We start from the raw sequence: 12,165 nt of genomic DNA on the forward strand, positions 1-12,165 counted from the left end.
CAAAAACGGCGGCTCAAAACCCGTCCGACAACAATAAACGAAGCCAAGGCAATCCATGGGTGAAAATAACGCTTTGGGCTGGCTTTTCGTTATTTCCACCGGGTCGCAATAACGCTTTGGCTTGGATTTCCGTTATTCTCACCCGGTCGCAATAACGCCGGCCATTCTCTAGACGTCCGACAAGACGTCTAGTGTGACGTCTAGGAAGCCGTCTACATGTCTAGATATTGGAGGCCGGCGTTATTGCGACCGGGTGAGAATAACGGAAATCCAAGCCAAAGCGTTATTGCTACCCGGTGGAAATAACGAAAAGCCGGCCCAAAGCGTTATTTTCACCCATGGATTGCCTTGGCTTCGTTTATTGTTGTCGGACGGGATTTGAGCCGCCGTTTTTTCATCGTTTGCTTGTTTGGTCAGCCTCTGTCCACGCCTGGACGTGTGATTTCGGGGTCGCGCTTCGATTTTAGGCGGTGTGGTAAAGTTTCCTATGGTCATGCAGGCGTTTTGCATCATTCCCACCGTGTATATGTGACCTTGTCTTTTGCGTGACGCGTTGTGATCGCTTGATTCGTTGTGAAAGGACTCTTGTGTGCTTGCGTTGTTTGGGTGCTCGCGCTTGTGCAGTGCCTTCGAAGACGCTCCAGCTTTCTCCGGAAAATCTTGTTATAATTAATCGACATGAATATGTGCGCTCATTCATTTCGAGCATTCAACCTGATTTGCGCGGAGGATATGCAAGTTAATAATGTGAATTCATTACAACGTGGGGCCAGGGTCATAAATACGATCCAGGCACCGTGGTTTTGCAGTCTCCGAGGCATTCGTCACTTGAAGCGAGCAGTGGTTCCGTATGTACAAGGTCGTCCACCCTTAACACACGAGTGCGTGGCCTCACTCTGGAGGGCCACTGCGTCCGGCACGGCCGCTCATCGCAGTCAAGTGGCGCAGGAGAAGTTGGACCTGGACGTGGTGCTTCACGACATCTACCACTTCGCTTCGATGCGCGGCCGTGTCGTGCGCAGTGGCCCTCCTGAGTGGGGCCACGCACTAGCATGTTCGTTCTAAGAGTGGACGACCCTGTACATTCTAGACGAAGGGCAGGAGTTTTCAAAACGCACCAGGTGAATATTGCCCACGTCCTAACTGGTAAATTGCGCGGGGATTGTGCAAATGTTGAAGATGCTCTGCCTCGTTCGAAGTTCCCTGGAATCGTTTACCTTGCGACGTTTAATTCGGTCTACGTAGGGGGAGACAGCTAGAAACATACCCAGGCGGCTGAAAGAGCATCGCAGTGATGTCGGCAGGAATCGAACAGCTGCTGCGGCAGAACGTGCACAACCAGGGCGCGAAATTGCTTGGGAGAATGTGGAAATCTTTGCCACTGAAAGAAATTTGTAAGTGTGGCTGCACCTGGAATCCTTTATAATATAGACGATGCTGAAGACAGTAATCAGAACAAAGGGAAACAAACCTTCACTAGGCGTATGCAAAGTCATTGCCCTGATTAGTTAAGGAGCTGCTTTTTCATGACCAGTCCTTCATTTTGAACGAGCAACCTGTTAGGGTTCTGAAATGTCAATCAATGTGTTCGACATGGTCAGTGACCAAAGTTTCATTCTACTATTAAGGCAAAATAGAAACTTCACGACACAGTGTGCCCTATGCACCAAAGCTAACAGCAGTTGTGCCCTAAGCCCACAATATATTCCTCAATTAACGTCAAAAAGGTGGCCATCAGGTTCGGAATCCTTAATTGTTTTGTACGACTTCCCTCAAGCTGTCTTGCTTGAATCCACGTACATTTTGTGTTAGAAAGCATGGGTGGCAGAAAAGACATTCCAGACAATTGGTGTACTGCAGTGGTGTTCTGTGGGAATACTTAATTCTGTCAGTAGGTCATGCTAGATGGCGTGGCAATGGAGTATACCCCTCCCCCTTTAAGACAAATTCATTTACCTATGAGATTGAACGTCTTTTAAGAGATTAGGGTACCGGTTATAATAGCTTAGACATGATGGCACGTGAACAACTTTCATAACTGGCTTGTCTTTTGAATTTCTTATTGAATTGCAGTATTGCTTTGCATTGAAGCCATACTGATAATGATTCATTTCTTCCTCTGTAAGTGCTTCAGCCAGGAAATAAATTGTTTGGTTGCAGCTCATTTCCCATGTCTTCATTCCTTCTTTGTGTGCTTAAACTACTCAAGCTGATATGATATGCTTTCTTCAATTCTAAGCCAACTTTCTCAATAATAACTCCCCTTGTAAGCAATGCATATAAGCAGAAGTAATTCACACGGCACATTTCATTTGTCCGTAGGTGTCACAAATACTCAAAATCGGCAACTTGGTATTGGTTAGCAGCAAGGAAAACCTTTTTTTCATTGTAATAAATCTTGCTACTGTGTAGATATTTGTGTATGTTAGTTGCTGTTGAAATGAGGTCCTCGACGTGAGCATGGTCGGACGTAATTTCATGGCACTTTGTGCACTGCCAACTTCGTGCTTCTGCTAACAAGGTTTTTTGAAGTGCTGTTCAAAGAGCTGGGATCATGTATTGTTGGGACCAGCTTAGCGAGAACCGCTGGAACTTGCAGAAGCACAATGAGTCCTTCAACTGGGGCTATTTGATCTTGCAGTGTAATGATCATTTTAATGTTGGATAGTTGCAATTCAGCTCTTGCTGTCTTATTAATATGAGTGGTAGACACCTTTGACCATGCCCCGAAATCTCAACTTTACAATCCAGAGGTATGGACACATTATACAAAAAGTGTTTCAAATTGTGCTCCTAGGTATTACATGTTTCGAGAAAAATTTTTACCAGTTTTGGCATTGGCAGAGCAGCAAAGGCGGGTATTAAATTTGAATCAAAATAGTTATTTTACCACACACTCTAAAATTGTCTGCAATTCTTCTTAAAATTTGGGAGTGATATTAGGATGGCAAGATGTTTTTAACATTTCAAATGCCCTTTTTTTGATGCCAAATTTGTCAAAACAATATTGATATTTCTTTTGCTTTACTATAAATTTTTCTTTCTTTTTACCATTCAGTTTCAACACTACAGAGAGTCTTGTTTTCTGTTTTACAACTTCTATTCCTTTTCTCTGGTGCACTGATGTTCAGCTTTTCACGAGCACTACAATGAGCCCTATATTTCATCACGTAATGACCACATGTTTAAAGTCTGTGTTCTCGCACGTCATATGTTCATTTTATCCACACACCAGTAACGACTGGAACTACTTTTTTGCCTTTGTCACTGTGATCGTCAATAACATCGCCTTCAAGAAAGCTGCAACTGATTTGTTCTGTTAATGATTTGTTCTGTTCACCCATTTCTCTAAATAATGCCCTTGAGCCTTGAGAGTGAATAAGTAAGGTGATGGAACAAAATATTTTAATGCATAATTTCTTTAAATTCAAATTGAATTTTCTTTTCGTGCAAAGAGGGAGCAGCCACAAAAAGCTACTGCTGTCAGTGGCTTGTCAAGGTGACGCAACAGGTGATGACAAATGCAGTGTATATACTGAAACACTGAATGAAAAGCATGGGCAAGCCGCCATGGTGGCTTAGTAGTTGTGGTGCTCGGCTGCTGACCTGAAAGATGTGGGCCTGATCCCGGTCTTGTTGGCCTCATTTCAATGAAGGTGCAATGCTAGAAGCCTTTTGTACTGTGCGATGTTGGTGCACGTTAAAGAACCCCAAGTGGTCGAAATTATCCACAGCCCACCACTACGGCGTCCCTCATAGTCTGAGTCACTTTGGGACGTACGATAAACCGCATAAAACCATGGTCTCATTCTATGTGGTCGTGAACTGCACACACATACTCATTACAGCATACTGAACAGCAGAACAAAAGCATGCGATCAACTGTCCTATATACTATACAAAAAAGAAGTAGGTGAATGAGCAGCATTATTTAAAGACGTGGGGTGAAGCAACAAATCATCCATTTAATTTACACAAAGGGAAGAAAGTTGATATATGGCACCCACCTAGCTTAAGCTAAAGAATAGACAGGCACTCCAACATAATCACCAGTAAACAAAATATATTAAGAGGAAAACGAGGTTTCAGGCAAGTTTGTTTGACACTTCAGATGTAACTGCAGCGCAAACACCCACATTCAAATTAAGGAACACACGCATACATGGATGCTGCAGCAGCTGCATGTGTGTCTAAGAGAGAGATAGAAACAGATTTATTATGATGCAACATGAAGCGCCGTGGATATCTTGTGCCAGGGTCACCAAAGCCATCTGGTCCATATCAGCTTGTCCGATGCTATGGGTAATGCTGTAATTGAAAGTCAGTGGGGTTCAGCTTAACTTAAGGACAGCACAGTGAGCTATGGAAAGAAAAATGGTAGGTGTAACGTTAAGAGATCGCAAGAGGGCGGAGTGGGTGAGAGAACAAACGCGGGTTAATGACATCCTAGTCGAAATCAACGGGAAGAATTGGGCTTGGGCAGGGCATGTAATGCGAAGGCAAGATAACCGCTGGTCCTCAAGGGTGACGGAGTGGATTCCAAGAGAAAGCAAACGTAGCAGGGGACGACAGAAAGTTAGGTGGGCGGATGAGATTAAGAAGTTTGCGGGGATACGGTGCCTGCAACTGTGCACAGGACAGGGTTAATTGGAGAGACATGGGAGAGGCCTTTGCCCTGCAGTGGGCATAGTCAGGCTGATGATGATGATTATGGGGCAGAAAAGAGGGCACGTTCCTGATTAGCATAGGGATGATAGCAAATGGGGCATGCAGGGGGAAGCTCTGAGACGGTAGACAAAAAAATTGCCAGGGGTGAGGGGTGTATCTTAAGAGGATGCACTGAAGAGAACGAAGTTGGGGAGTGGTGAAAGGTTTGTCAGGAACAAGAAGGCTGCAAAAGAGATCCTCTTATGTTGTCACAAGATTATTTTGTGCCTTCATGCGAATGTGTGTGCTTGTACTGCAGTTGCATCCAAAGTATTTCAGAAGCATTTCTTAGACTTAGAGTTGTTTTAATGCATACAAAGCATTATCATCATTGTTACTGTTATTATTAATTAAACAAAAAACCCTGCAAAGGTGTCGCAGATTAACCCTCTTCACGGAAGAGATAAGGTCTCTCAATGCACTGATGGTTTGCTGAATAATCCATCATAAAAAGCTGATAATTTCAATCAATATTTCAGGCTTGCAACAAGAATGGCAGTAACACAACACAACACCACTTGTGCACTAAAAAAAACTTTCACCTGCTTTAACATGCATTCTGAGGCTCTCGAAGGGGGATCTGTCCAAGTTAGTGCACTTTTAGGTGAAATATGCCCACTTCATTGCTACCATGGTATCATCATGTTCTTGCAAACATTCCGTTCTTTTTGACTGAAGGGTTTCAGGAAAATTCTGTCATATGATTTGATAAGCTTTGATATAGGCCACTATTAAAGGGAAGGCAAAATATGCATTGAGAACTACTGACCAATTTACCTGTCATTGACCCCATCCCAAATACTAGAAAAATTCCTATTTGAATGCATGAAAAAATTTTTTAACTGTCTCTGTTTTTTTTAATCATCAGGAACGCGATATTACAAGAAGGGGCATTGCATTAATTCTTGACAAATTTGCAGCTGAGCTGTATTCGTCATTTGACAAATTGTTTAACTGCACTTTTTTTCTCAGTGTTCAGAAAATCTTTGATGTGATGAAACATAGGATTTTACCAAGCAAACTGTACCTGCTTGGCTTTTGAGCTCTGTTTTTCGCTATCCTTGAGAATTTTTTGTATAGTCGTTCATTATTAAATTAAATAACCAAACTGAACCTGGTGGTAAACTGCCAATATATAGAGGCTGGTAAACTGCTGGATTCTATTTTATCTTCCATACTCTTTAAAAAAATTTAATCACTAGTGGCTTCAGCTCGATAACTTCAGGTGCTTGGTCTTCCAGTGCATGGACAGCGCAGTTTTGCCCACAGATCAAGTACACTCTGAGACAGCAATGCATTAGTTGCAGGAAAACATAAATTATATGCTTAAATCATTTTCTGAGAATGGAATATCAGCTAACGCACAAAAAAAAAATGATCTCTTTCAGGAATATTTCAAAGGCTAACGATAGAGTGGTATTTTACTTAATCGCGGTTCTCTCTCCTGCAGCTGAAATTCAATGGAATATGTGAACTGAATCAAATATTCTAGCATATTCTCTTATACTATAGTGGTAGCTTAGCTTATGGTATGTTTGTGTCACATTACGGAAGATTCTGTGGTTGCTCTTTAATGTGAAATCCTTGACTCTAGTATCCATGAGAAAAAAAAAATATTAGAACTCAGATATGATACTCTTAGATAAGGTATTACAATATTTGTTTCAATTCCTTCATGTTTTCCATGTGGGCAATAAAGCTTGAAGAATGTTTCAAATGTGTTTTGAATAGCTGTCTTATGTCACCAAGTGTTCGCATTTTCCTGTTTCTAGGTCTTTCCATAGTCTTTTTTACAAACAGACATTACTCATCACCATTTTTAGATATGAAACTTTTCAACAAAATCCACTTCCCATCGAAAGTTGCGGAACCACAAAATTTAGCCAGGTACAGGAAGGCAGCACACTGGCATATATGTACCTGACAGCTTTGGTGGATCACACAAAGAGCTCTTTACTGTACCATCTGTGCACAACCTAAGGGGCAGCTGAAGCTGCTGTATTATTCTTCAGTGTTTTGCTGCATTACCACGCGCAGTTTTCTGGCAGCGAAAAAGATGTGTGTGTGTGCGTGCAGGTTAAATGAAAGTGCCTTTCCAAGATGGCATCTTGGGAAAGAACATAAATAAGGTGAGGCTGACAATGTATAATCGCGGCACAATATAATCTATGTCATGAAAAGGAATTCTACTTTATAGCACACTTCTTGCAATATCACACTCTCATTATTGATACACTAGGATCAGAATGACTAACATTTCAAAAAGAAAAAAAAATTAATCTGTATTTGTTGTACCTGTAATAATTGTTTCTTGTAGCTTTTGCTTGTTTTGATTCTTTTGCTTCCGGTAGGAGTAATTGCACAGTTTGCCTTTATGTATCTACAATTGTCAGGCTGTTCGTAATCTTTAATTTAATATTGTGTGAATGGAAGAAAAACAGCTAAGAGGTCTGTTACACTGTCAGGCATTCATTCATGCCTTTTCAAAAATGTGTGAACAGAACGAGTGCAGTACATTTTTTTTGTTCTGCTCAGTAAATGACCTGATTTGAAACTTTGCAAACATTATTCTGAACATATTGATTTATGATTGATTTATACTGCAATCTGGGCCTTTAAATTATTTCACAGGGGCTGTTGGCTCTTATTGTACTGTCTGCATTATTTTTTCAGTGAGCACAGGTTCATCTGATGGTATGTTCTTCCATGCTTCACCTTCAATGGGGTAAAATGTGTGCTTTACACAATTTTCTTGCCTCAGCAGCTTTGGTAACAACTAAAGTCAAGAGCTTTCAACCTGACATCTGAACAATTAATAAGCAAATTATTTCTACTTCTATTTAATAAGAAAAGTTCAGCTTTGTGATGACCAAGTAACCATATGACACATGTCCCACATTGCAGTTCTAATCCCTACTGTATCTCTCTGCTCGATGAAAATGCCATCATACCTTTCAATGAAAATTAAGTAGGTCTTGTACTGATATTGCACTTACTTGAAGGAGCTTTAAACCTTTTTTTCTACAGTCATGAAGACAGTAGATAAGCTATAGTTCAGGTGAATATAATTTGCTTTCACTGGGCAATTGCCATCTGGATTTACATACGTGCAAGGGAAACATCCTAAACTGAGAATTTGACATAGTTGCAGCTGATATGAACTAATATCGCTCAGCCTCAACCAGAAATCTGTTGGCCACAGTTTCAAATTAAGAATCATAGCTGTTTGCTAATATATGATGCCACACCTTCTCTTGCAAAGCAGCTTCACTGTTCGAGCTGGAACCAAGTGAAACTGTGTAATCAAAACTGAAGTGTGCCTGAAATATCATTGCAAATAGTTCTAGTTAATGACATAATAAAAGCCAAATGTTTGTCCTAGTCAATAGCAGGTCAACTTCACAAGCATGGCAGATTTCGAGTGGTCACCAGCTATGGAAACCACAGGGTTGTGTGTGATCTCAGCAGGGGTCAGTTGGGATTTGTCAGACTAAACTGTCTACATTTTCAGTTGATACCAGTCAAAAACCTGCATGTATTGCAGCTGTGTTAAGGCTTCTGCTGTAATCTTTCTGTGCAAGGTGTGTCCCAGCTGGGATTAGTTCTTTTATAAGGAATTAACAGCTCTTAAAGGGATCTGCTTTTACACTGGCTGAGCTTGAAAAACAGTAGTAGGGAATGAAGTGTGTATATACTTTAGTGACCGCAGTGGGAACTGCTCGAGGAAAGAGCTGGGTATGCACTCATAGGCGTGGCTGCGAGTGCACCTGGCCCGTGCAGTTTCGCCCATTTGGGCACCCCAAACTCAGTGCACTGCAGCCGAGAGAATCACAATTTGAGAAATCTAAAAACTGATGCGGATATTATGGTCAGCTATAATAAGGGGCATTACTGTAACTGGTAAAAAGTTAAATATTATATATTAATTTACAAGCCTGCGGGTTAAATAAATATCTTAGCTGTATTTAATCTATTTAAAAAATTGCCACATCTTCAGTGAAACACTCTGTAGGCCATCACTTTTGGACTAATTATAGCTTGTAGAGTACTTTCTCAAAGATAAATTAGGATTGGCATATATACTTTGCAACTGAAAACTCTCACATTCACCAGCTGAATTAATTTTATTTATTTTTTTTGTTTCTGCAATACACGCTTTACTTATTTTCTTCTTCAGTGACTACTAAAAATTTCACATTTCAGTAAAAACCAGTTCAGCTGCAAATGTCGGTGCACATACTACGACGCATTTCGCTAGTGATTACATCTCTGTTGCAAGCAATCAACCTGTGCCAGCTCGCCCCATTACCCATGCTTCTGGCCGAAAACCTCAACTGCAGCCATGGAATCAGCATTCTTGAATATGCATGAAATCTGTGGTCATGTTGTCCAGGTGGTGATGTATGTGATTTGTGTGCATCTGGGAGAGACAATATGAAGTTAAATTTTTTTGGGCTACACATATGTGTGTACGACCTAAAGCGAGAGTTGAGAGTGCACTCAAGTGTCCACATACCGTATTGTGCGTTTTTATCGTAAAGACTTTCAAAATTTTTCTTACCTCAACCGCTGGCTCCTTTGCGGTGAAACTGCACACAGAGCTTGCGTATTATGGTAACTTTTGTATCGCAGCAAGTTTTACAACGGTACTTACTTAGTTGAGCCGTGCATGATGCAAAAACGCAATCGTGTGTGTCGAGATCGGCGTACCGAAGCCCAAAACACCGAGTTTTTGCTGAAGGGCGGCAGTAGCGCCATCTGTCTTCCACAACGAAATTAAACAAGGAGAACACAGCTCAGGACTACGCGACGTCGTCCTCCGACGCTTTAGGAGAGCCACGAAAGCAGACGATATAAGCTGAATTGAATAAAATCATTGGACGAAAAAAAGACGTCAAACAATATTCTTTTAATGGCAAAGCATCGTCAAAATAGTTGATTCTGGCATTTTTTCCGCTCAGTTGGCCGAAAATGTTCGAAGCGCTTCAGTTGAAGCAGACGAAAAGGCCCCCGCGCTCCTTGCAACGCCTTGTGACGCTTTTTACTGCAGACGACAGATGGCGCTACTGCCGCCCTTCAGCAAAAAAACGGTGTTTTGGGCTTCGGTACGCCGATCTCGACGCACACGATTGCGCTTTTGCATCATGCACGGCTGAACTAAGTAAGTACCGTTGTAAAACTTGCTACGATACAAAAGTTACCATAATACGCAAGCTCTGTGTGCAGTTTCACCGCGAACGAGCCAGCGGTTGAGGTAAGAAAAATTTTGAAAGTCTTTACAATAAAAACGCACAATACGGTATAGTTGTTAAATGCACCAGAGCATCAAATGCAACAAAACACATTGCTGCAGAGTTTTTCATAGGACCGCAAAAAAAAAAAGTAACAGCCAGGTAACAGATGAATGTTTAGCGTGAAAAAAAATTATGCACTGTTGCCTGCAGTTTTTTTTATTATTATGACGTGTGCGTCACATCCTTTTCTGGAATTAGCAAGGCTGTGTGGTTCTCAGGATCGTTCTGCATGAGCAAAGAAGACCAAACAACACAAGTGATGAGTGTGCCATTTTTTCCATGATGCTATGCCAACTATATATATAGCTCAAATTTTGATTCCGCTTCTGAGCAGCTGTCTGTGGAAGGGTTTTAGCAGCTAAGAGGGAGCATGCCTAGAGCGTGCGAAGGTGCGGTACGCGCGCTCCTCTTCGCTTTTTCGCGGTGGCCACATTAATCCCATAGGATCATCGCCTATTGGAATCTCGAAATTGTGTATCTTAAGGTGCGGGTGACAAGAATAAAGCGGATGGCAGAAACAAAACCGTCGGAGCCAACGCGCGCAACTGCATCTCGTGTGCCGTCTGCCGCGGCATAGTTTCGTTTTCGTGCGTTAGGGTCGTTCGCGCTGGCATCACAGCGGCGATGTAACTGTGCCAACAGCCGCACCAAAAATCACCTATTCAGTAAGCGCGCTCACTTTGTCGTGGGGGCTTCCCGCCAGAAGTCGCCTAACACAGCGGCGGACAAGCGCCGATAGAGTGTATAGTTTCGCTTTTTCTACCCGGCACTGACATTGCACACGCATTGAACAAATGCCGGAACGGTGTAAACTATCACCGCGAGGCGACTTCCACGGCATGCGATGCGGAAATAATGCAACAATTGCATTATGTAACAGATACAGGCGATCGAGTTTCAATTACGTATACATGGGTTTCGATCTATGGCAGCTGGACTGGCTCATGAAAACGTAGCACTGGTAAAACGCAGCAACCGCGAACGTAACAGCGGGGTTCTACTCGAGGTTTGTTTTGCAGGAAAAAAAATCAATCCTTCCACTTTTCATTGTGAGGACTATAGAAGCGCCAGCTGCGGAACAACATATAACGCGTACTTCCATCTCGTATCGATATCACCGTTTCGCTGTACCGCACGCAAGCACCACGATCAGTGCTTTTAGTGGCAAAACCTATTGAGCACGACCCTTCCTCAAACACACGCACTCACGGAGAACTCTCGTTGTTTCGTGCTCGCTTTCTTAGCTCAAACTTTTGGTCAAATTCTATTCGAACTGAGGGTGCCAAGAGTGGACACGTGTGTGCGGCACGGTGGTTTTGTAGCCGCGTGCTGCTCTCTTTGAGCAGTCTTATATTTATGTTTGTTGCGAGTAAACTTTTGAGATTTGCGCCAAGACTTTTGAAGATGAAGGCAAGGACCATCACGTTTAGAGCCAAATTGTGCGCGCGCCGTGAAAAGGATATATATCGTTGCAACGCCACGCGCCAATGGTCGGGCATATCTCGAAGTCTCAATACTTCAAACTGTTAAGGGACTGAAAATTTGTTCAAATCATGCCGATTTGAAATTAAAGGTAAGGGGACCGAAAATAGAGTTCGGAATAAAGAGAGCCCGACCAGAGGGTTTAATGCATTCACTGGTCTTGTCATTCTTATGCGACCGTTCATCAGCACTGGCAGCATTAGCGGCGCCTCATAGATGCCACTCGATCGGCCTCGCATGTTCTAAAATAAACTGGCCCCACGTCGTGACAGGAGCACAGGGAAAAAAAAAAAGAACTATAGTGAAGCAGCCGCAAAGACCACAACCCACAAGCAACGCGCGCATAGTGCATGTAATGACCCTTCATAGACTGTCGGTCCGGGGGCTGTCGAAAGCACGATGGCCACGTGCAGCACGCTGCATTGCCATGCTTCATCATCGGTCAGGACAGGTAAGCTGTACGGCCGTTGAATAAGCGTGAACTACCGGCAGTTTTGTCGCACTGAAATACGAGATTTTGACGGGACCGAAGTACCTTTTTGTAAATAGCGCAGATTTGAATGAAGCGATTTTTGTGTGTGTACAGTACACACACTACATACCTCTCGGGCAATAATGGCCCTTAGCAGCTAAGCAAGGTTAGAGCAAGAAAAAAATTAAATCTGACATTAACAAGTGATGC

The 12,165-nt window shown here is 42.5% G+C and overlaps 1 long non-coding RNA gene across 1 annotated transcript; it reads left to right on the plus strand.

Moving 5' to 3' along the window:
* Positions 1 to 269: 269 nt before the first annotated feature.
* LOC149331435 (uncharacterized) lies at positions 270 to 2,164 on the plus strand. Its single transcript, XR_016284845.1, has 2 exons — positions 270 to 1,652; positions 1,683 to 2,164. It is a non-coding gene; the product is annotated as an uncharacterized LOC149331435 (long non-coding RNA).
* Positions 2,165 to 12,165: the final 10,001 nt, after the last annotated feature.

This window comes from Amblyomma mixtum, chromosome 8, assembly GCF_055824585.1.
Source record: "Amblyomma mixtum isolate Tamu chromosome 8, ASM5582458v1, whole genome shotgun sequence".
Taxonomy (NCBI): domain Eukaryota; kingdom Metazoa; phylum Arthropoda; class Arachnida; order Ixodida; family Ixodidae; genus Amblyomma; species Amblyomma mixtum.